Here is a 26487-nt window from a genome sequence, read left to right on the forward strand (position 1 = left end):
TGTGCTATGTCTATTGTCTTACTTTAAAAGTTAAGGCAGCTAGATCTGTCAATTCCCTAACCTGGAACTCCAACAGAGAAAGGCTGAATTACCAGGGTCCACCAGATTCCAGAATTATTTATCTCATAAAGTGATAGTAGGCATAGGCTTCCGGAAGCTCCTCCCCTGAGTACAGTTTCCATCACAGAGCACAGCTAAGAATGTGGGCTTTCCTGAATCTTAATTTGAGAAAGTTACATTTTTCACTTTTTCTTCTTTCTATCTCTACTCTTTGAATATTGGCCAAAGCAAAGGCACATGTTTCCTGATCCTCTAGGATTTCTCAACCCCCGCCCCAACAAACCTACCCCACCCCACCCTTAGTCACATACCTCTGATTTAGCGATGCAAGTGGTTGTTAAACATGGAGGCCTTCTCTGAAGTTGTGGAGATTTTTCTCTGTTGTTTTTGGTTTTGGTTTTGTTTTTGTTTGTTTTGTTTTTTCGTCTCCCTCTTCCTGGCTGTTGCTTCATGGATGTTCATGTGTTTATCTCTCAGAATTAGTAAAATTGAGATTGAAGTTGCTTCCCCATCTAAATTGTTCTCCTATCAACGCAAAATCCTCAAAGTGATTGAAAATTTCCTGGGTAGCACTTCTCAAAAAATTCCATATACCAAAACTATAGGGAAAAATGTGTCAATGTATTTAACCAATAGGAAGATGAATTTAAATCCAGACTGAGATGACAACTTACACAAATTTAAATTGCTGCTACCAATAAAATAAATAAAAAGTAATATATATTTACAGAAAGGGAGATTTATATATTCTTGTGGAAATGGAGATTAATATAACATCAATGGAAAAATGGTATGGCAGTATTTCAAAAATCTAAAAGTAGATATATCACATGATACACCCACACCATTTCTTAATATAAGCCAAGAAAATAAACTCATAAAATAAAAGAGACATCTATATATTTACATTTAGTGGCACAACCCTCAAGATATCACAAGAATTAACAGAAAGCATTTGCTGAGCAAATTTTAGAAAAGGTAAGTATGCTTTTCCCCAAATTTGAAGGCTTGACATTGTGTCTGTGGAACCTAAAGGATGACATATTGTCTACCTTATTTTTTGAAACATGGTTTCTTACTGAACCTGACTTTCACAGATCTTACAGACTGGTTAAGCCATGGTTTAATTTCTTATTTCTGATCAACCATCACTGGAATTATAATCTTGTACTGGTATGCCAGGCATTTTTACATGGGGTCTGGGGATCTGAATTCAGTTTTTCATGATTGTGCTGCAAGCACTTTACCAAATGACCTATCTTCCCATGTACCTCTCTGTATACTTTTAAGGTAAAGCTGCAATATGCAAGTACTTGTAAATACATGAAATTGTGAGGTTAATTGTTAGGTACACAGAAAGTGTATTAGTATATCTGGATGAAAATTTGGACACTTTTATATGCTTTTTGTCTGATTGCTTTTATTTACTGATTTTTTGTTAATGCTGTTGTTACTTTGTTTTTATTTTGTGGAGAGACAGAATTGCACAATGTAGTTCTGCCTGTCTTGCAACTCCTTATGAAGAACATACTAGTCTCAATCTCACAGAGACCCAATTGCTTCTGCCTTCTGAAATCACAGAATAAAGTTGTATAAGACAGTGTGGGTGTTAGAGATTCAGCTCTGTGGTAGAATGTTTGTCTGGCAAATACAAGGCTGTGTGTGGGGTTCGTCTTCATTCTGATGAGAGAAAGTTAAAACCTAGAGCTTGGTTGCATATGGGTACTGGGAGGAATGGACAAGTAGCATTCTGCCTGGCAAATTTACATGTTTAAATGTAAATAAAGCATTGTAGCTTTACAGCGATTTAATGAATACCCACTGTTGCCCTTAAGCAATTGTATTGAGTGGAAAGGTAACTTAAAATTTTTTTTATTATCATATAGGCACACAAGCACAGTTATCTAGCATAAGCTGAGTTCATATTATTATGTCATTTTTACCTAATAACTTATAGAAAATATGTAAGTTGAGATTGAGTTGACACCATAGTTTTTTACAGTAAGACTTTTAAGAAAAAAATCTACAAAATTAGATATCTCTCAGTGGGAATATTAAAGTATACTTCAATTATTTTTATTAAGAAATTTTCTGCAGGGCAGTGGTGGCACATGCCTTTAATCCCTGCTCTTGGGAGGCAGAGGCAGGAGGATTTCTGAGTTCGAGGCCAGCCTGGTCTACAGAGTGAGTTCCAGGACAGCCAGGGCTATACAGAGAAACCCTGTCTTGAAAAAAACAAAACAACAACAACAAAAAAATAAAAAGAAAAAAAATTCCAGCACACTTAGATGACTACATGACAAATTGTTGAATCATCAAATTGAAATGCATAGATAATTAGGGTTTTCATTTCTGTGCATTTCAGATGCTGCTGAATTCTAAGGAGGCTCTTCACTGTTGATGTGGAATATTGCTTAGCAAACCTGAGTGCTGCAGAGTGTGCCCTCAGCCTGACCCATCTGCACAACTAATTGCAGCTGTTTGCAAAGATATGAGAGAACATCTGTGAAATAGAAACTGAAGGCTATGTATCTGTATCATCAAAAACAGAACAGTTAGGATATGTGTAAGTGGATATTTCTCCTACAATTAAGTCCTAGGACTAAATAGAAATGCTTCTGAATAAACCAAATTCATTGCTAGATAATTTTCTTACTTGATGTGGAAAAGGTATTACAGATTTGGTCTACAATCTTTATCCTATGTATCCTTGACTCTGTTTTGGCAAAATAAAAGTTCTTCCTATTTTGAATGGTACAATTACCTTTGTACAACTGTATTGCCGAGTGCACAGGCCTGCTATGCCACTGGGGCTAACAAGACTATTTAGAACTTTAGAGTATATGGTGGTACATGTCTAAGTCCGAATATTAATTCAGTCAGAAAAGACTTCCTGATAATTTTGTATCAACATATTATGTGGTGCGCTTTGCCTACTCTATGGTTGTATTGAGCAGCAGACAGTTTGGTTTTGTTTCCATATTTGAAGAATTAAGCTTAGCTTTCAAGGCTGATTAGATCTATTCTTTGACATTATTAAGATAAAATACCAAAATCATGTATAGACAATATCCTTTGTAGTATAATAGAAGGAAATCTTTATAATCGCTAGAATATTCTGAAGCACATATAATAAAAACATATAAGAAACTAAGTATTAACATTTATATTGTAAGAGATTTTAAGATTTTTTTATAAAAAATGGTTCTCGCATTAAAATTATTTCTCATGAAAATTTTAACACATTTAAAAAAAAATCTTGTTTTCTTACAAAAACTATATGGAGAACCACAGGGGAGACAATCATATTGTCATTGTTAAGTCATAGCAAACATTCCAAAAAAAGAATAAGGGAATGTCTTATTCAATTTGATATTCTATCTTTGTAAGCTTTGCCAATTCAAAAAGTTATTTGGAGTTCCATCTTAAATGAGAAAAAAATGATTTTCATATTTTTGTGTTTAAAGTAGTGGGTTGAAGGTCTTAGAGGCTATGAGGCAATTTGAAAGATAAGTTCCATAAATGGAAATAGTGATGTAGTTTGGAGAAGTTTAAAACCATCAAGATGAAGTTTCTCAAAGCTGAAAAAAAAATGTTCACCAACATAAATAGCATAAACTTGCTGAAAGTTGGTTCTGTTGCTCCAAGTTCAAGTGTGTTTAAAATAAAAGTAAAATGGCATCGAGAATGGAAGAATATTATAATATATATTTAGAATATATATAAATATATAGGTCATAAATCCTTAAAAATGAATAAATTTATAAGGTTGATAAATTACCATATATATTCTATACTAAAAAATGAATTTATCACTAAATACCATCATGAGCAAGCAAAAATTGCCTTTCTCATTTGGTGGCTGACTTGTCTGTGTGGACATAACCACCTGAGTGTTCTTTCATTTTCTTTATCAAAAAAGTGGTGTTTTTATATTATATAATCATTGAATATATATATATATATATGCAGAGAATGCATGTATGTATGTATGTATGTATGACTCATGTTTTAATACTAGCACATTTTTATCATTTAAACCAAATCTAGTCTAAGCTACCCAAGTCCATATTAATAGCAAAGTCTAAATTCTTGCCCTTCTCATTTAGTTTTAAAGGAAACAGTGTTTTCATAACTCATAATGGTGGTTTCTATTTCTAGTCCTTTACAAGAATGTTAAGAAATGGGGCCAGGTACAATGTCCCAATAACAGGACAAGAGAGAACACCAGGAAGAAGATGTTGAAACCTGTGCCTTCCCATTAAAGACTCAGCATCTCTAGTTTCTCATCTGTTCATTTTATCTGTTTCATCTGGACCCTTTTAACCTATGATCTCAGCCTGAATCTCTCTGTCCTTTCCTCCATTCCTTTTCATGGTGTGCATTTGATTTTTCCCTCATTACACTCTGTCTATCTGATCATTGCTCCTCAGTTAGGATCTTAAAAATGTGTCCTACAGAAATCTGCTGATATATTTTTAAATGGTTAAGGCATTTTTTGTCAGACTGATCAGGATTTATCATAGCAGGAGAGCAGCAGCAGCATCCTCACCCTCATCTCTTACTCTTACATCATATAAATGTCAGGTTCTGTGGTGAAGCCCCATCTCAGATTGGTCATTGTGAGGATCCCTTCCAGATATCTTTAACTGAAGCAGGTTGGCCATACCTCTGGAGTGTCTCAGTTTGTATTTCTGGGATCCAGTTTCTCAAAGTGGTGCTGGTGATGCATGTGGTTGGTTTGTCAAAGACTTTGTGAAAACTGCTATAACCCCAATTGAATAATACCAGTGGAATGGATCTGAGACATCAAAACATGGGAGATTTACCTCTGATTGTGTATATCCAGGCAGTACCTCATGAACTAACCACCTAGTCTAACTTGTAGCAAATACACTTAGGCCATACACAAGTCAGCTAAGTAACTTAAGTCTCCTTGATTTAATCCTTCCCTTTAATTATATTTTTTTCTTATCTCTACCATAGTCCATGATGCTGGTAGTATTATAGAGCTTACTGTTTTGGGGGAGTTGTTTCTATATTCATTTTTACATCTACCACCACTATGTAAAGATATCATTATAGTTTGCATTTTCATCATGCTGAGCATTAAGCATTACAGATTAAATTTTTTTAAATTTAATATTCAAAATTGTAACTCATTTTGATTTTGTGTGGTGAAATAAAATGGCATGGGTATTTTAAATCATTTCTTTTTTAAAAATCATTTATTTATTTATTTTATTTATATGAATACACTGTAGCTGTCTTTTTTTTTTTAGATTTATTCATTATTATAAATGAGTACACTGTAGCTGTCTTCAGATGCACCAGAAGAGGACATCAGATTTCATTATGGGTTGTTATGAGCCACCATGTGGTTGCTGGGATTTGAACTCATGACCTACAGAAGAACAGACTGTGCTCTTACCCACTGAGCCATCTCACCGGCCCCTTAAATCATTTCTTAACCATTCTCATATTATCTTTATAAGGTCAGATAGTCCTTCTCAGTTCTTACATATTTTATTAGTTTGGTTATACACTTCAATGGAGTGTTTACAAATTTCCAGGATAAAATACATTACTAAAGGTTTTTGGAAAGATCCTCATCTTGTTCCTTACTTATGATGTTTAAGGTCATACTATGGTTGAACAATCTATTTTGTTGAGATTAAGTAAGTGGAGAATAAATATGTAAAGCATATCAAATAGAATAGAAATAACTACATTGTATGAAAGCTACACACACACACACACACACACACACAAGCAATATTAGTATTTTATGTACATCTTTTAGAAGTTTTGAATGTCAATCTTAAAGACCTATGCTGACAGTCATAAGAGCATTCACCCTAAATTAAATAATGTTATTTAATGTAATGCTTTTTAGAGGTTAAAAACGATTCATATATGCCCTAAAGTTTCCAGAAATTCAGCACTTGTTTACTGTGTATGTGGGCTTTACAGCTCACAGGGAGGTTTTAGATGGGTGCTTTTAGTCATCACTGAAACTTAAACTCAAATATTAAATTCATTCCCTGAGTCCATAGATGAAGATGGAGAAGGGATGTAGGTCTTTGTACACTCTAGTTTGGTAACCTTTTTGTTAGAAGGCTGAAGAATAAACTGAACCCTCCACTAGAACTTTAAAATAGCCTGTACTCTCAATCAATCTATAAATCCTATTGTTTTAGAAGATGTTATAGGTATTTACAAAGAGTTTCAATGTTGTCCTGTCTGACCTTTATTTTGCTTATCTTCTTGAGTTAATTATCATCAGAAAAGTTTTCGCTAAACTGTATTGTGCTTAAATATGCTTAAAAGAAACAACTCAAACCACCCCATCTTGGGATCAATCCCTTCTCCAGACACCATAAACCTACACTATTGCTGATGCCAAGAAGTGCTTGCTGACAGAATCTTGATATTGCTGTTATCTGAGAGGCTTTGCCAGCACCTGACTAATACAGATGCAGATATTCACAGCCAACCATCAAGCATTGTACAGAGCATGTGGGACCTAAGTGGAAAAGTTAGGGGAAAGAATGAAGGAGCTGAAGGGGATTGCAACAGCATAGGAAAAGCAAAAATTATCAACTAACTGGACCACCTATAGGTCCAAGGGTCTAAAACCTCAACCAAAGAGTACACATGGAGGGACCTGTGGCTCCAGCGGCATACGTAGCAGAGGATGGCCTTATCTGGCATCAGTGGAAAGGAAGGTGCTTGGTGCAGTGGAGGTTTGATGCTTAAGCATAGGGGGAAGTTAGAGCAGGTGGGTGAGGGAGAAACCTTTAGCAAAGGGGAGGGGGGAATGGGATGTGGGCTGCAGAGGAAAGACCAGGAAGGAGGACAACATTTGAAATGTAAATAAACAAAGTAACAAAAACACACAAAACAAAACAAAATAAACAAACAAAAAACCACTTGGGGTTAGACTCCGAATTTGAACCAATACTAGAGGCTTAGTTGTGTTAAACTGATCTGCCTTCTTGCCTCCTGTGAATTTCCACTTTGCTGATTATAGAGGTCACAGAGATCCTCAGAAAGACACTGACTATGCTTCAAAGTTCATTCTAGATTGGATTTTTAATAGTGTTTCTAGATATTTTGAATTAAAAATCATAACTCAGTACTTTTAAATTATATATACATATTCACATCTGGACATATATCTTCAACATTGACATTTTATTACACACACAAACACACACATGCACACACACACACACACACACACATATATATATATGTATATATATAAAATTCACAACCACAAGAAATTACTTAGAAAGTAATACAACTTCTCCTACTTCAATACTAGATATTTTGATTGAACAGTAGAGATAAGTAGGCTAAACAATATCTCAGTTATATGCTATTGATAAGTTTTTATAGTCTTTTTTCTGAGACACAGGACTAGAGACTAGGCCTCCCTTGGCTACCTTATGTGTGGAGTCAATTACACACATGCCCATTATATAACTGCTTATTGTGAATTCCTTCTCAGCATGAAAATGTGCACGGCCTAGACTATAAAAGTCACAGTATATCAGTACAAATAATATATATGTAAGATGAGATCTGTGTTCATTTCCTTTCTCAAGTTAATTTGTATTTTGGTGAAAAGCTGCTCATTCTATGGGTTTGCAAATTGGTAACTTTGTAACCCTTTAGCTTAAACACTTGACCTTTAAAATCCTAGTTGTTTTGCATAAAATCCCAGATGTGCATATGTTTAAACCAATGTGGAATATTTTGTATCACAAGATCACTAATTAAATTTTGGCACATAACCTTTTCCTTCCTGAAATAGAACATTTAATAAGTTATTTTATAATTTTGTAAACAATGTTAAGTATAAATTTTGCATTTTAATAAGTTTATGAAGAGTATACTTTTGAATTAAATCAGAATCTAGAAAGCCTGTACTACAGTGTGGATAAAGAGATCCAATTTAGCCCTAACAGCAAAGTCAATAAGACTATAACACATCTGCCATTTAAATTTACAATTTGTATTGAATTATTTTTTTGATTTTTGGATGATAAAATCTAATATTAAAAATCTCAACGAACTGTCAGATATTTTATTGCAGATATTCTCTACAATAAAAAACTGCTTTTATTATAGCCTTTTCTTTGGTGACTTAAAGGAATATTTTTTCCCGAGGTTGCCTGTTTCCATTCTTTCTGCTGGCCCTCAGGATTTCAATCCTTTTCCCTCATCCAATAGCAGATCAGGTTTCCTCCTCCCCCTACACTCCCGCTCCCTAGTCCACTTGCCTCCTGGGTCCCTTCTTCCCTCCTCACTTGTCATTGCTTTCTTCTCTCTCCCAAGTGGGACTGAGGCATCCTCACTTGGTCACTTCAGCTTGTTGAACTTTTTGAGTTCTGTGGACTGTATCTTGGGTATTCGATACTTTTTTTTGGCTAGTGTCCACTTATTAATGAGTACATGCCACACTTGTCCTCTTGGTTCTGAGTTATCTCACTCAGGATGAGAGACCTGGGAGGTGAGAGACTCTCAGGACTCAAAGGGAGGGACCTTAGATGAAATGTGCAACAGTAGGGAGAGGAAACCTATAGAGCCCATCTCCAGCAGAAAGACAAGACTTCAAGTGAGGGATAGGGTTGACATCCCACAGTCACATCTCTGACTCATAATTGTTCCTGTCTGAAAGAATTACAGGGATGGAAATGGAGAGGATCCTGGAGAGGAAAAGAAGGTCCAGAGACAGACCCAAAGTAGGATCCAGCTCAAGGGGAAGTCCCAAGGCCTGACACTATTACTGAGGCTATGAAGTGCTCACAAAAAGAAACCTAGTATGACTGCCCTCCTAAAGACACATGAAGCAACTAAAAGAGTCAGAGGCAGATATTTGCACCCAACCAACGGACAGAATCAGTTGACCCCTGTTGTTGAATTAGAGAAGGCTGAAAGAAGCTGAGGAGGAGGACAATCCTGTAGGAGGGCCAGCAGTCTCAGTTAATCTGGAGCCCTGAGATCTCTCAAGCACTGGGCCACCAAACAGGCAGCATAAACTAGCTGATATTAGGCCCACAACACACATGCATAGAAGACTTCCAGTGGAATATAAAAAAAAATTCTTTCTTTATTGCTCGCTGTTTAAAAGGCTTAGCACTGACTCAATAGACTTAAACAATGTCCAGGAATAAAAGCAGAAAAAATTCTGATCTGGTCCACATTTTGTTAGATTTCAACAGGTCTTCTAGAAATTGAATGCAGCAACTTTTCATTTATATTAAAAAGTGTTAATTATTAACTGAAATTAAATATATGTAGTAATAAAGATAATAATCTTAATAGATTTCCTGTTTTCATTTTTTATTAAGGAAAGTATTGGTACATAATCCAAAATTACCTTGAACCAATAAACCTCTCTGTACAAATGGGAGAGAGAAAGAAAAGGACAATAAAGTAAATGATATCAATCAATACAATAATAAGTTTTCATATAATAATAATGCTACAGTTATACATGTGTGTTATGTACACATTTTATATTGTATATCAAAAATCATTCTATATCATATGATATATATCATACACCATAAATTATACTATACATTATGCATGACCATATATAATTAAACATTGTGTATCTTAATATGATATATACATACATATACACACACATATATATATAAATATATACACATACATAAATGTGCATATATCTGAGGGTCATTGAATGGGTTTAAAATGTTTAAACCTATTATATTCTGTAGAATGTGGAAGAAATTTGTTCAACTCTAAAATATGGAAAGCTAATTAAGTGTTGAGCTGGGCACTGGTGGAACATACCTTTAATTCAAACACTCTGGAGGTTAAGATAAGAGATTCACTGTGATTTTAAGGCTGGCCTGGTCTACAGAGAGAGTTCCAGGACAGTGAGAGCTACACAGAGAAAACCTGTAACTAAACCAAACCAACAAAAAGAAGAACATAAAGAACAAAATTACACTCTCTGATAAGTGGTTATTAGCCCAGACATTAGGAACAGGAAGAACAACCCATAAACCACAAGAAACTCAAGAAGAAGGAAGACCAAAATGAGGACATTTCATTCCTTCTTAAAAGGGGGAACAAAATACCCATGGAAGGAGTTGCAGAGACGAACTAAGGAGCAGAGACTGAAGGAAGGACAAGCCAGGCTGGTATAGCTGTCTCCTGAGAGGCTCTGACAGTACCTGACTAATACAGAAGCAGAGGCTCACAGCCATCCATTGAACTGAGTACAGGGTCCCCAATGAAGGAGTTAGAGAAAGGACCAAAGGAGCTGAAGGGTTTGCAGCCCCTTAGGACAAACAACAATATGAACTAACTATTACCCTCAGAGCTCCCAGTGACTCAACCACCAACCAAAGAGTACACATGGTGGGACTGATTGTTCTGGAAGCATGTGTATAGTAGAGGATTGCAAAGTCGATCATCAATGGGAGGAGAGGCCCTTGGCCTGTGAAGGTTCTGTGCCCCAGTGTAGGGAAATGCCAGGGCCAATAAGTGGGAGAGAGTGGTGTGGCAAACAGGGGGAGGGAGGAGGCAACAGGGGTTTGTTCTTGTTGTTTTTCAGTTTTTGGTGTTTGGTTTTCTTGGAGGGGAAACTGGCAATAGAGAAATCATATGACATGTAAATAAAGAAAATATCTAATAAAAATACACGGTACTATAAAATCAAAAAAGAACAAAATTAATTTATCTTAATATGTAAGTACTTAAAAATATTTGTCAGTATTAATTTAACAGAATTGAAAGTAGAATGGCATAACAGTACTAAATAATTTATAAATGACTAAATGCAATATCAAACAGGATGCAATTAGAAACCAGACAGGTTACTTACAATTAAAATCTGAATATAAAATATAAGAGTAATACTAAAATTAGACAACAGGGCACTAGAGAATAGGTATTTAATGGCAAACCTGTCTTATATGAACATGGCTATATAAAAATTAATTTGAAATTGTGCTAAATATGATAGCTAAAATTCAAAGAACTAAAAGTTTTCAAGTTACTTCCATTTGTTAAATAATCTGTACAGTCTTGCTTGCTCATTGTTATCATCCTGTTCAGCTCACAGTTGCTCACAGTCCTGCAGGTGACACTTAATGCGTGCAACTTCTGACATGACTAGAAGACACACTGTTCTGACAAAATCCCTGCTCGACTTTTTCATGCAATAAATCTGCCATTCTCTTCTCTGTTCCCTGCACCTTAGGTACAGGAATGGTTTTCTAGATGTAGCTGTTAGGACCAGAGTATACAACTCTTCATGGGTTGTGGATTCATGTAGTAATAGTGTCTGAATGTTGCAAACAGAAATTTCTTTGAGGAAAGATAAAGACTATATTAATCTACAAATGTAAGAACAAATGAATACAAATCATCATTAGCATTATAATGTTTTAATAAAGCTGTGGTTGTAGATTTTCCTCTAATTACCATGATCTCACTGGCACTAAGTAGTTCACTAGGTTTCCAGTTCCAGGTATGGTCTCCCTCTTATTGAATGAGTCCAAAGTCCTTGATGACTGTGTTAGGGTTTTACTGCTGTGAACAGACACCCTGACCAAGTCAAATATTAAAAAGGACAGCATTTAATTGGGCTGGCTTACAGGCTCAGAGGTGCTTTCTGTCATCATCAAGGTGGGAGCAGGTCAGCATCTAGGCAGGTGTGATGCAGGCAGGGTTGAGAGTTCTTCATCTTCATCTGAAGGCTGCTAATGGAAGACGAACTTCCAGGCAGCTAAGATGAAGGTCTTAAAGCCCATGCCCACAGTGACACACCAACTCCAATAAAGCTACACTTGGGCCAAGCATATACAAATCATCATAATGACTCAACCATACGTAAAGTACTGTATACAGCTTAGAAAGGGAACATTAATTGATTGTCCAGCAGCCGTCAATTCTAAAGGCATACATACATATACAGATAATGTGAGTTTCTACCAGAAACCATAGCAGGGGCATTTCTTCGTTCAGTGAGATGGAAGCATAACAAGGTAGCATTAACTACATTAAATACATATGCCCATTTTACATCAATGATAAAAGGCCTTTGTTTGCCTATTATGTTATGTCCATTTTCTTTTAACTATGAGTAGAATATATGGTCCTATAGAAGAACTCCATGAAGATATAGAAATTAATCACTGTGTTATGATAAACTACTAAGCTGTCACAGCTTACTGCTTCATAAACAACTTATTATAAGGCATTTAAAAACATTCGTTACTAAAATCATTTATTATCTGTCTCCCTGGATCTATCCATTTAAAATCTACTTATGCTCACATGTGGCTATTTATGCAGTTCAGTACAGGGAATCAAAATTATAATATGATAGAGATTAATTATACATTTAAACCTTTCATGTTAACTTGTAGAATTATGCCCCATAAATGATGACTCTTGAATGTTTATAAAACTCAAGCTGTGTATCTATAAAACGTGGTATTTTTAAAGTATAGATTAATTCTCAATATATAGCATTTGATGACACCATTTATGATTCACATTTAGTTATCAATTGTAATACAGTTATAGTACAAATAGCAAAAAAAAATCATTTTAAATATATCTCCTTTCTTTGTTGTTCATGTTTTATTTTCTTGTTGTTCTTACCATTAAATAAACCTATTTCTTCTCAAAGGACTGTGACTCCAAACACATTATTTTTGTTTCTTGAAATCTAGTTAATTTACAGATCTTGAGGTCTTTAAGTAAGCACAAAACAATTAATACTAAGAGTAGTAGTTTTATTAACATTGTAGTTTCTAACGAAAGATATTGTTAAAGACAAGCTAGAAAAAGAAAGACTTCTTCTGAACTCTCCATGGTAGAATGAAAACATAGCACTTGCATACACTTTGTTTGAGAAAGATGGGGGATATTATTCATCAAGAAATACATGGTTCCTCCGGGCAGTGATGGTGCATGCCTTTAATCCCAGCACTTTGGGGGCAGAGGCAGGTGGATTTCTGAGTTCAAGGCCTGCCTGGAATACAGAGTGAATTCCAGGACAGCCAGGGCTACACAGAGAAATCCTGTCTCAAAAAAAGAAAGAAAGAAAGAAAGAAAGAAAGAAAGAAAGAAAGAAAGAAAGAAAGGAAGGAAGGAAGGAAGGAAGAAAGAAAGAAAGAAAGAAAGAAAGAAAGAAAGAAAGAAAGAAAGAAAGAAAGAAAGAAATACATGGTTCCATTCAGGACATTTAAGAATAGGAATGTGCCAAGATTACAAAGGCAAGAAGATGAGGCAACCAATAATGGGTCCCACTTCTTTCTATTTGCATCAATATATTAATGCCATGAGAGATCATTATATTATACAAAGACTTGGAAGTGGAAAGCATTATGACATTCAGTTTATCAAATTAAAATTTTTATCACTAGACTTAGTAGAGTTCATGAAAATAGGAGATTAAGATGAAAACACTGTACTTATTTCTGCAGTTAATTTTTCTTATTTATTTAAGGTTTCCATTGGAATAGATTAACAAATGTATCACAAATGACCAGTAAGAGTATCATAAAATTTACTCTGTGTTGTTGTGCCATCACACTAAATGCATGTCCCATGCTTCTCTATGAGATCATCCATCATCAGCTGTAATTTATACAGATTATAAAATTATCAACAGCAATGTAATATAGTAGTTTATAGTTTATATGTGCTTTATTGTCACTTTTTATTAGATGCGTGAATGTACACATGTGGATACTTCACTTGAACACTTGAATTCACATTTCTGCAGAGTCTAGAAAGGGGAAAGGGATCGATTTGAACTGCCTGATATGTGTGCTAGGAATCAGAATACTCTAGAAAAGCAGCATAGGCTGCTAGCTACTGAGCCGTCTCTCCAGATGACAGAATAGTTTAGAGAAATATACACATACATATGTGTTGTAATATATATTACAGTTTAATATATTTATATACTTTATACTTAATGCTGTTACAGTTATATAGTATTAAATTTTTACTTTATATCGCTTTCCTATATCAAGGTGCAAAGCACTTTTATTTATTTTATTTATTTTATGAAGTTCTCATTATTTTTTTCCATTAGTTTATTTATTTATTCACTTTGGTTCCCAATCACAGCTACCCCCTCTTTTCCCAGTATTTGCCTCACAGGGCTCCTTTTCCCCACTCCACCCCTTTACCTCTGAGAAGGGGTAAGTTCCCTCCCCAGGGGTTACCAACACCACTGCCACATCAACTTGCTGCAGGACTAGGCATATCCTCTCCAATTGAAGCCAGATGAGGCACTCCAATGAAGGGAAAAGGATATCCAGGCAACAGAGTCTGGATAAGCTTCCACTCCAGTTGTTTTGGAATCTTCATGAAGATCAAGCTACATATTTGCTGCATATGTTCAGGCTGCCTAGGTCCAACCCTTGTATGCTATTTTGTTGGATGTTCCATCTCTGGGAGCCCCCAAGGTCCAAATTAGTTGACTCTTTATCTTCTTTTTTGGAGTCCCTATCCACTCTGGTTTCCTCAGTCCTTCTCACAGATGTTCCACAAAACATCTCAAGCTCAATCTAATGTTTGGCTATGGGTCAATATCTGCATCTGTTTTGGTCAGCTGCTGGGTAGATCCTCTTTATTTTAGGGTTGCAAATATTGCATATACAAAATTTATTAATTTATATATACTAGTTTGGACATTTTTAGAATTAAAATGTGACATTGAGACTTTCTCTCTCATTGAGTTTATATTGTTGGTAGTGGTTAGTAGTAATTGTGAACTGGCACAGGAAGACTTGTATTAATTCTGTGCATGATGATACCTTGGGCAAGCAAACTGGCTTACTTAAATGGAGAGATGAGAATGACCTGAATTCTATAAGCATGCTTTGTTCTCTGTTTCTTGACTGTGGAAGCAATGTGACCTGATGCTTAAAGTCCTCACTCCTTTGAACACCTAATTACCACAATGATTCATAGACGTATATGACACATATATGTTAATCCAAAATCTTTGTCCTTTCTGATGAATTTTTGAGAGTATTTTATCTTTATAACAGGAATATCAATGAAATAAAACAGAACTTTGTTACACTTCCTTTTGTCTGCTAAAACAATTTTCATGTTATGTCTCACTTTTTATCTTTATAGAAACTGTCTTTATTATCATTTCATTGAATTCTCTACGTTATTTAATGTGTAAGAAATTACACCATATCATTGTTCAGAGCACCTAACAATGAAGCTCAGAATCCTATACAAGGAATTCCAGGGTTTTAGAGGAGCCATTATTTTCCTGAATAGTTTGAAGAGTATTTATGCCATCAAAAATATCAATAGTAAGAAAGAAAATGTAGGCAGAATGCTTCCATAGTGTTAAATTTGAACACATTTGTTTGTAAAAAGAACAAACGAAAAAACACAGATTTTTAGAAAACTACCTGAATGCATAACATGTATTGAGGAATTCTAGAGTTTAATAAACTCTTCAGAAGAAACCATTACATGTCCAAATAAGAAAAGAAGTCAGTAATATGTAAATGCAGACAGATTTATGAAAAGTATTTCTCCCAAATGTAAAGTAACAAAGTATTAGGAAATAGAATTGTTAGTCCTAGAATTTAATATTGAAATATTGAGAAGTCTTCATGAAAATAGACTGTCAATGAAGTCTTTTGTTAATATTTATAATCATTAGCAGTGTTACTAAGATTGTAGTGTATAATTCAGATCTTGAAACTGTGGGGTATTAAACTATTTTCAAAATAAGTATTGACTATATTACCCAGATAGTTTTCTAATACCTAAACTATAAGTGAATTTTAAAACATGTTTATATACAGAGCATGTCTAAAACTGGTTATAATAATTAAATTATTTTATGAAATTTTCTTATCAGGCTTCATTATGGGTAGATCATATATACCATTTTTTTTTATAAAAGAAAATTTTGATAGGGTTGTTGATTCCAGATGGTGAGTCCATAACTCTCATGTTTGGGAGCATGGCAACAGTCTGGCAGGCATGGGCCTGGAGTAGTAACTGAGAGTATACATATGATTCACAAGAGTAAGACTGGAAGAGAGGGAAATAAGGTGATATTGGCTTTTGAAGCTTCAAAGTCTGACCCTAGTGATGAACCATTTCCAACCAGACCACACCTCCTAATCCTTCCCAAATAGTTCCACCAACTGTTGTACGGGCACTCAAATATATCTGCCTATATGGGGCATTCCATTAAAATTACCAAAGCATTGAAACCTTAACATCAAGGACAAGAGTTTGAAAGAAATCCCTCTTTTAAGTCCAGCTGAAGAAGCCTGAATTTGACAGATGAGTTTTAACAATGAACCTATCACCATCCCATTGATAAGTCTATTGTATCCACATATACTTTGACTTCTAAATTTCTATAACCAATGTAACCTTCAATGACCAGGTTTTAAAAGTTTTATTTTGAAATATTAAGATGATAGTTAAATTTTATTGCTGTTATTAAATGGTGAGCAAAAGCAGCTTGGAAAAGAAATGATTTACTTGGTATCCACTTTCATGTATAGTGGATCATTGAGGAAAGTGGATAAGAATCCAGCAGGAACTAGGAGGAAGGAACTGAAACAGAGGCCATGGGGGGATGCTTGTTCTGCTTTCTGTAGTTTGTTCAGCTAACTTTATTGAACAATCTGGAGTAACCTGCATAGGAATGGCATTGCTGACAGTGAGCCAAACACTTCTTTATCTACTAACAATTAACAAATCCCATCATAGACAAGGCCACAAAGCAGTCCAATGGAAACAATTCCTTAATTAAGTCACTCTTCCTAGGTGACTCTAGTCTGTGTACAGTTGACAAAAAATAACCAAGAAAGTCATTATTCTTGATTTAATTTGTTTAATAGACAATGCATTTTAGTGAATTTTAAGGTCTTTTTTTTCATTTAGAGACTTCTTTTTTTGAAAATTTCAATAGAAATATGAGTTTAATATTTTAAGAAATCGATTGTCATAAAAATTTTAGTATTCTGTTGTGGGGAAAAATGCAAATTATTCCTCTGGCACTGGAATTAATTTTTGAAGTTCCCATGGAATCAAATTGTGTTGATGTGGGCACTCTTAAGAATTGCATGATGCCTTCTCTCAGACCCCTCACAGATTTTTTACAATAATGGCAGGATATGGTTTTATCTCTTGTCCTATATGAAATCATCACATCATGAGCCTTTCTTAGTTGAGATGTCAAAGAATTACTCTCATATTCTACAGTAATTGCTCATTCAAGTACATTCATGTGTGATCGTTCAAAACTCTGCAGCTGCAGGCATTCATTCAGTTATATTAAGTTGGTCTTTCTGAAATACAAGAAAATAGCATAGCACACAGGCTTGGACACTATTTTCAACTCTCGTGGTCTTATTTCAGCATCAAATTTCCAGTGACTTTGCATCACTGATTCGTCTACGATAAGTACATACTAATTGAATACTCAAAGTTATTGATTTTAGGTTACTTTTGATAAATAATTATAAAATAGCTGACAAATGTTAGCATCTGCTTTAAATTTTTCTGGTTCTTCTGGGGGATATTATTTAAGTAAAAAAGACTCAGGCTTGTCTGAGGCATCACTCAATAAACTTTACTTTAGTAGGATACACGAGATCCTGAATTTGACTTCAGAATTAATATGGGGTGCATTAATTACACATAAAAAATATCTGTAACTCAAAATGAGCTATATTTACATAAGATTATTTTGGTATTTACAGTACTTCAATGTAGTTTCTCCTCCAGAACTTGCCTAGGCATTTTCTTATCTTACATATGTTTTGCTTGTAGGTTATGATTTCTAATTTTGAATAAATTTGTTTTGTTTTGACTTATTTGTTTTTTAAAGCGAGAGATAAAGAAAGAGCAGACATGGAATTGGGTGGGCTGGGTAGTAGAGAGGAAAGAAAAAGGATGAAAACTGTATTTACATCATATTCTACAAGTATGTGTGTGAGTGTAAAAAAGTCAAATTAAAGTCATTGTTGCAAATTAGCAGATATATGGCAAAAATGTCTTCTAAAGATGAGAAAGAAAATCATGCTGCAAATATTTACAGCAATTCAAACAGGGAGGTTGGAATTACTCAGCTGCTAAATCAGAACTGATGGAATTTTCATTTTTATCACTCCTATTATCTCCAACAAAAAATAACATGGTTTATATGGAAAGAAATTGATTTTTATATTTAGTCATGAGTCTCATATTAAAGAGATCTTGTTATATATGATGAAATGCCATTTCTGAAAAATGCTATAATCTGGAATATTTCTTGTCTTAAGCATTTTGGATACAATATACACAATACTTGTATGAATATCACAGACAAGAAAGAAATTATACTGTTGGTCTCAGAAGAGGCTGTGAAGACCTCAGTTTCACAGATTTACTCTAAGATTTATTATTTATTACATTTATAGTTCTCTCTCTCTCTCTCTCTCTCTCTCTCTCTCTGCATGTGTGTATTTGTGTGTAAGAATATGCACATACATGTGGGTGACAGAGTCATTATAACCTTTGTAACCACTAGAAGATGTAGATGGTTTTAAGATATTGAGAACAGATTTTGGGTCCTCTGGATCCAAGTAGATCACTATTAACCTCTGAACTAATATTTCCTTATTCCAAAAAGACTCTGAATATTGAGTGTAGATAACTAAAATTAATAGAGATATGGGAAAAGTACAACTAATAGTTTTTCCAAGTGAAATCACTCTAACTTTTAAATCATGACTGAAGAAGGTGAGCAATAAGGCTTCAGAATAAGAAAGCTTAGGTTCTTATATTTATCGAAAAGAATACATTCACCTCATCATATGTTTTTCTCAGTGAATATACTTTATATCACTTCTTTTTACATTAGTATGCAATATAACATTATATGAGAAGACATCTTTATCAATAACTATGCAAAACAGGTGAGTTTACTGTCTTTGGAAATCTGAGACTGGTTATTTGCACGTACAACACAATCACTCAGCTGCACAGCTGTGAGACTGGACACTCTACTTGGCTAGTATCTCTTATCATTCTTTGATTGCCAAGCCTTTTAATATTTAAAAATGTATGATAAATATAGCATACTAATATACTTCTGCATAACTTTCCAAAACAAAGACTAAAGCATAAGTATTTTTTGGATGTCAGTTCTTTGATTCCACAATCAATAGGAATCTTGCAAAGTAACACAGCAGAACTAGGAGACACACACAGTGTTTTCTGCACTTAAAATGTTCCTAATGCATTGTTGAATGTTATTCTCCGTTCTTTAAGGATCCGTGAAGAGCAAAATTCCCCCAAGCCGACTTACTCCAAAGAATGATTATAGTGTTCAATAGCTCTGAGATGAGGATTAAGTAAAAGCTCTCAGGGTTTATACAGGAGGAAAATAAATAGAAGTATAATATTTGGGAAAATGGATTAATGGAGTAAGAGAACAAATAATGCGACTTGATGGGATGAAGGTGAAAACCATCTTCTCCTAAGTCCTCATGGGCATATAAATCCGTGTAAGCCTTGTTTAAGGCTCACCTCTTTCTTTCTATTTTACTTTCTTTTTTTCTTTCTTTCATTCTTTCTTTCCTTGCTTTTTTTTTTAACTTCTCTCCTTCAGTTCTTTTCTGTGCTTTTTACCTATTAGCTTATAAAAGTGATCACAGTGCACTTGTAATAAGAAAGTTACATATTGATAATATGTGACATGGAACTAATATAAAACGATTTACATATTCATGAATTAACAAAATATTAAAGTGAAAATTTTGAAAGCAAAGTTGATAAATGCCATGAAAAGTGGTGATAATGTATGAGAGTTATTCAAATACAGTGAATTTTAGAACAAATTCAAGAATGGAAATCTTGCAAGAGGAAATGGTGATTTGATGAGGAATTTTGATGAAGACTAATTGGCAGCTGATGGCTGCTGAAGATAGGGAGTAGCCTATCCTTGGAGTATGGCCACTGAGAGGTTCACCATGCCCTCCTGCCTCTTGCCAAGTGGATTACTACAGTTTATGTGCTTATGTACAGCCCTAACTGGACTCAGAGGATAAAAATAAAAACATGTACATGAAAGCCATAAAACAAAAAATCCAGATGATTTCTGAAAAGAAATAATGTTTCTATAAATAAACAAGATTAGAAGAATGACAGTTGCCAAGGAATGAAGCAGCAGAAGTCTGTAGGTTGTGTTACAGAGTGCCTGTAATTAGTACTTCATCACCTCTGGCAGGGTACATGCTCCAAAGCCTGTTCCTGCTTAGAACTGGACTATGGCACTATATGGTCCAGACTGCAACCCTATCTTTTCTAAGCCTGCAATTATGCTTTTTTTTCCTGTCTTTCTATTGTCAACATTAAAAGCCCTTAGGAACCATGATGAAAGTGTTTTAACAGTTATTACAAATTGAAATGCACTTCAACCTTGAGTTCCATGGGAAAGATGCCTCTTTCACTGAGCAGTTTTATATGTATTTGATAGTTTGAATAACTGACAACTTTGGATTTGTGTGTCAGTTTGTAAACAGTAGAAATAAATTTTTTCATCTTTTGTACTACATTTTAATGTTGTAAATCCTGTGTGGCCTCTTGAATCTAAATTTGCATCAAAGGACAGAACTTCTCTGCCTCTTTTCAATTATTGATTGAATGCCGCTCTCAGGATAGCATATGCTGTGCTGTGGTGCACAAAGACCAATCTCGGAAGGTTAACACCACAGACATTTAGTTCTAGCTCACAGAAAATTGGCTGCAATTTTGCAGGAAGCCATGAAGAAATATCTCTCCTCCCCCTCTTAATTGCTCAGTAGTACCCGAGTAATTTCTGAGCAATTAATATTATGTATAAACAAGATTCTATTTTTCATATATATATATATACATATATTCTAATTCTTTAATATTTCCTTATAATGTGTTTTGATCATATTCGGTCACACTCCTAAACATGACTCCTATCAGATGCAACTCACCCCTCAAAGCTGCCCTCCTTTTTATTTGTTTATATTTTTAATATTGCTTTTATTTTATATATTGCAATTTTATTAATTTTCCATTCTATTTCATTACTCCAAATTCTCCCATACAACCGTCCTTGCTCTCTTTCAAATTTATGGCTTCATATACATTAATGCATGTATGTATATGGGTATATATGCATATGTATGTTTGTATTAATGTGTATTTGTATATCAACATGCATCTGCAAAGACAACTTGTTCAGTGTGTATGTTATTTGAATGTGTAATTTCATGGCTGGTTACTTAGTACCACTTAGTAACTAGTTCATTGTTCTTCCAGGGGGAAAGAATGTTTCTCTTATTCTCAGCATTAGTTGCCTATAGTTCTTTGTGGAGGGTTGAGGCCTTCTTTAGCTTTCTCTGGTCAACATTGACATGTCTATTCTTGTCTTCCTTGTCTAGGTGCTTAGGCAGCCATAGTGACAACACTTTGTGGGTATAGATTCTTTTTAACTAGTCCATTGATACCATTTACATTGCCCATATAATAATCAATGAGGGCCCAAACACCGGAGTATGGTTCACCTACCAAGAGCCATACACATAAAGAAATCTGAGCCTCCCTCAGAAGATAAGTGCCCACTCATTGAAGAATAGGGATTCTTAAGCCCCTTCACACTAAATCTGACTGGCTTTTCGGTATTATGCAGGTCTTATGCAAGCAATCACACCCTTAATGAGTTACTTAATACAATAGTTGGCCTTGTCATATCCAATAAAACGCCATTTATCCACTGTCCCAATTTTTTTTTTGGCTTTTTTTTTTTCGAGACAGGGTTTCTCTGTGTAGCTCTGGCTGTCCTGGAAATCACTCTGTAGACCAGGCTGGCCTCGAACTCAGAAATCCACCTGCCTCTGCCTCCCAAGTGCTGGGATTAAAGGCGTGCGCCACCACCGCCCGGCCCTATCCCAATTTTTAACTGGTTTTATTAAATACCTTTTTCTTTTCCCTTGATATAACAATTTCTGAGTATGCCTTGCCACAATATACATCATCATAAGAAGGTTGTGTGCCCCAGGGTAGGGAAATGCCAAGGCCAATAAGTGGGAGAGAGTGGGGTGGCAGGCATGAGGAAGGGGGAGGCAGCAGGGGTTTGTTTTTGTTGTTTTTGTTTGTTTCTTTGTTTTTTGGAGGGGAAACTGGGAAAGGAGATATTTACATGTAAATAAAGAAAATATCTAATAAAAAAAGGATGAAGAAAAAGATTTACTCATTAACATACGTAGAGGCTAGTATTCTGAATTGTATATAATTCAATCCAAATGAAAATTGAAGTAAATAATTCTAATTGTTCATTGTCAAGATTCTCTCATAGGTACTGGAAATTTCCTGGAAATTTAAAAGTAAACACACACACACACAAATTGGGATTATGACATGAATCACACTGACATTTTCATCAGTGTGTAAAAGCTGAAAAATTATTTTGCACTATGCTATTGGGAAGCATATTCTTTGCCTGGTAGACTCTAATTTTTTTCCTGTTGCCATTTTTCCTGTGTCACATAAGATGAGGTTTATTTTGGACTGAATTATCTAAATACCATTTTGATGATGTAGATGGTTTTATACTGAAATTGCTCATGTACACATGCACATATTAGGATGAATTGAAAATTGACAAACAAGCACTCTGTAACTCATCTGTATGTATTAGCCTTTTTATCCACTTTATCAGGAAAATTACCTGATTATGTAATTTTAGTTCCTTACGGACCTTTTGTAACTGGTTCAAAAAGCAGTCGGTAATAATCTGGTACAAGAACTATAATGTAAAAAAATCATACAACTTTAGAATCACATATTTATTATTTTATGAAAAATGAATGTACATGCTCATTCTAATATCAATAATTCTTCATTTTATATCATATTTTAAAATTTTCTTGATTTTTCTGTCCAGTATTTTAACTCTTTATAGACAACTGGGAGACATAATTTAACAATAAACAATTTCTCTTTTACTTCTTCCAATAATTCATTTTACTTATCCCCTGCAGGACTTATTGACATTTTAATTAAAGCTTTTTATTGTGGTATAGGTACTAACCAAATATGCATCTAGGGATTTAACCATATGAAACATGAGCATATTGATGGTCACTAATCCATCTGTGCTCTGACCATTCTCTGTAGTTCTGTGCTCTGACCATTCTCTGTAGTTCTGTGCTCTGACCATTCTCTGTAGTTCTGTGCTCTGACCATTCACTGTAGTTCACTGGTGCTTGTCATTCCTCTTGCTCTGACATTTTCATCAACAATAATAATTTGATGCATTTGAGATTTCATCCTAATTGCTCTTCTCTGGAAGTTCTGCAGTAATGTTTGGTTTCTTATTATTGTTAGTATTTGATTTATCACCTTTCAATATTCGCTTCCTTCAAAAATGATACAGATTAATTGAGAGTTACATTAATATATTCTTAGTGATATTATCTATTCAAATGCTAATGGTAATTATGGCAGTGTTCATTATAAAATATAAATGTAAAGTATCTTTGACTTATTACAAGCTATTAAATTGCATAAACGTCTGAGTGTTCCCTGGAGAATTTTAAAAATAAGCTGCTCAAAATAGCTAGTGGAAAAATAAACTTACAGTTTTTTGCTTCTTAATTTTTTTATATTCTTGTTCTTATTTTATATGTATAGATATGTCGCTTGTATGTATACATGTGTACAGCAAGAGTGCCTAATGAATGAGGGAGACAGAAGACTGTGTTGGATGCCCTAGAACTGGGAGACAACAGGTAATTGTTAGCTACCATGTGAGTGCTGGGAATCTAACCTAGGTCCTCTGCAACATCAGCCATGACTCTAAACATTTGAGCAAGTTCTCCAACCTTATGTTTGCTACTGTCTCTTAAGCTTTTAAAACAAAGTAATTTATTTAAAGAGAAAGAAGAGCAATAAATAATCACAAATATTAAGATTGTTACTTATCTTTAAGGAAACAAACAATTAAGTAGTTTTCAGAAATACCAACATTATTCAAACAAAACTAATTTTAAATAAACTTTGGGTTTATATTTAAAGGTATTCTTTTGAGATGAAATGGCTTTGTGGAAAGAATACTTACCATACAGACCTGAGGACTTATGATTAAATACCCAGGATTCATGGGAAAGTTACACTTGACTGCGTACTCTTGCAACCCAAACATTGAGTATAGAAACAGGCAAATCCCAAGAACCTAGCCAAACAAGTGAGCTACAGTTCCTAAGAGAGAGGGCTTGTATTGAAGCAATGAAGTAAGGTAATAGAGGTTGAAGCAATGAAGTAAGGTAGATGCCTAATGTGCTCCTCTGGCCTCACTTCCATATGCATGGAGATATGCACATAAAAGCACACATACTTGCAAATATACACTCAACAGAAAAAAAGAGGAATATATTTATTTTCAAATAGCAACCTATTGGAGACTTGAGATCCCATTCCAAGGAAAAGTTATATAGAGACCTAGTGCTTTGAATTGATTCTGAACAATTCCAAGGCAGCAAGAAAAGCAGAAGTGATATGTTTTAATTTCCCAGTTTTTCCAGTGAGTTCAAATTTGATCCACATTTTCCTGACATAATGAGGAGAGTCTTAACTCCCTGGCAAAAGAAATGTAAGCAAAGTTAGTGCAGTACCTCATGAGAGTTTCACTTTAATCGAAGACCCCAATCTTAACGACCAAGACACTAGAATCATGGAGAAACAGTGACTGCTGAGGGGTAAAGCAAGCAGCACAGAAGAAGTATGTATGTCACACTGGTACAAGATAGCATCCGAAAAGATGTTATAGATGAGTAATTTAGAAAAATAGTGGAGTTGGAAAATAGAGGATAATTCTAGGAGAATCAAACGGGGGAAGCCTTGAGCCATGTGAGCATGTACCACACCATTACATTTGGAACTATTGGATGAGAAAGAATATTGGATGAGAATTGAGAGAGAGAGGCTTCTCTGCAGATCACCTAAGCAGACTACACTTGACTTTGAAATGGAGAGTACTGAAGGATGCTCTGATTTCTCTTTTCAAATCTCTCTCTCCAGGGAAATACAAAACAGACACAAGTCCTGACGGTTGAGTCAATAAGTTCTGAAAGCTGTTACTTAAATGGGGCAAGCTTTAACATGTTATATCATGATGACAGGAAAGCAGACAGAAAAAAAAATAACCTCCTGTTTGTCCAACACACCACAGCAGAAATGGAAGGTGTTAGAAACTAAAGCAACTTAGAGCTTGGAGAATATAATGAATGGAAGATGGACTGGGGGAAGGGCTACAATGATGCTGCTCCTCATTCTGAATTTTCTCATTTGTGAAAAAATGATAACTATTAATGATAGGAATTAACTATAATAATTGTTGACTTTAAATTCTTGTGGCATTTGTTTTATATTATTCATGAATATCTGCCTACTAATTATGTATTCATTTAAAAAGATGTCAGATTATGCTATATGCTTAGGCATATTTATACCTATAAAACTTTATTTCCTCCTCCTCCTCCTCCTCCTCCTCCTTGTCTTCCTCCTCCTCTCCTCCTCCTCCTCCTCCTCCTCCTTGTCTTCCTCCTCCTCCTCTTCCTCCTCCTTCATCTTCTTCTTCTTCTTCTTCTTCTTCTTCTTCTTCTTCTTCTTCTTCTTCTTCTTCTTCTTCTTGTAGTAGTTGTTATTGTTATGTATGGGACTGCCAGAGTGAGAGGTGAGAGGACAGGAGAGTGTGGGTGGGTGGGAGAGTACCTTCATAGAGGCAGGGGAGGGGGGATGGTATGGGGGTTTCTGAAGGGGAGATCTGGAAATGGAAAACATTTGAAATGTAAATAAAGAAAAATCCAATCCAAAAATATAAATAAATAAAGACCAAAAAAGGAAAAATAATTTCACGTAGTAGTAGTAGTAGTAGTAATAGTAGTAGTAATAGTAGTAATATGAAAATAGACAAAGTACATTTTCTTTTCTTTCTTTTTTTTGATATTTTCTTTATTTACATATAAATTTCTCCTTTTCCTCTCCAAAAAACAGACAAACAAACAAACAAACAAAAACAACAATAACAAATCCCTGTTGGGCAAAGTATATTTTCAAAACCACTTTCAATTATTATAAAAGCTGCCTTCATGAACATCCATGGATTGTTTTAAAATGTTTAAATTAGAATTCAAGTACAGTGTTCTTAAATGTGAAATGCTGCTAAAATATTAACATCTGATTATTTAAATAAATGTTAAGGCTATCAGAAGAAATTTCTGATATATTTATCAAAAATATATAAGTAAATTAGTGAACTTACAGAAATATTTAATTTCTACTTTGAATTGAATTGACTTGGGAAGTTTTTGCTTGTCATTTCTGTCTCTCTTTCTTTTT

The 26487-nt window shown here is 34.6% G+C and overlaps 1 long non-coding RNA gene across 1 annotated transcript; it reads left to right on the forward strand.

Annotated features, from left to right (window-relative positions):
* Window positions 1-157: 157 nt before the first annotated feature.
* On the forward strand, window positions 158-23880 carry LOC116089103. Its single transcript, XR_004118155.1, has 4 exons — window positions 158-202; window positions 974-1038; window positions 2426-2626; window positions 23782-23880. It is a non-coding gene; the product is annotated as an uncharacterized LOC116089103 (long non-coding RNA).
* The last annotated feature ends 2607 nt before the right edge of the window (window positions 23881-26487 follow it).

This window comes from Mastomys coucha, unplaced genomic scaffold, assembly GCF_008632895.1.
Source record: "Mastomys coucha isolate ucsf_1 unplaced genomic scaffold, UCSF_Mcou_1 pScaffold14, whole genome shotgun sequence".
NCBI classification, from domain to species: Eukaryota; Metazoa; Chordata; class Mammalia; order Rodentia; family Muridae; genus Mastomys; species Mastomys coucha.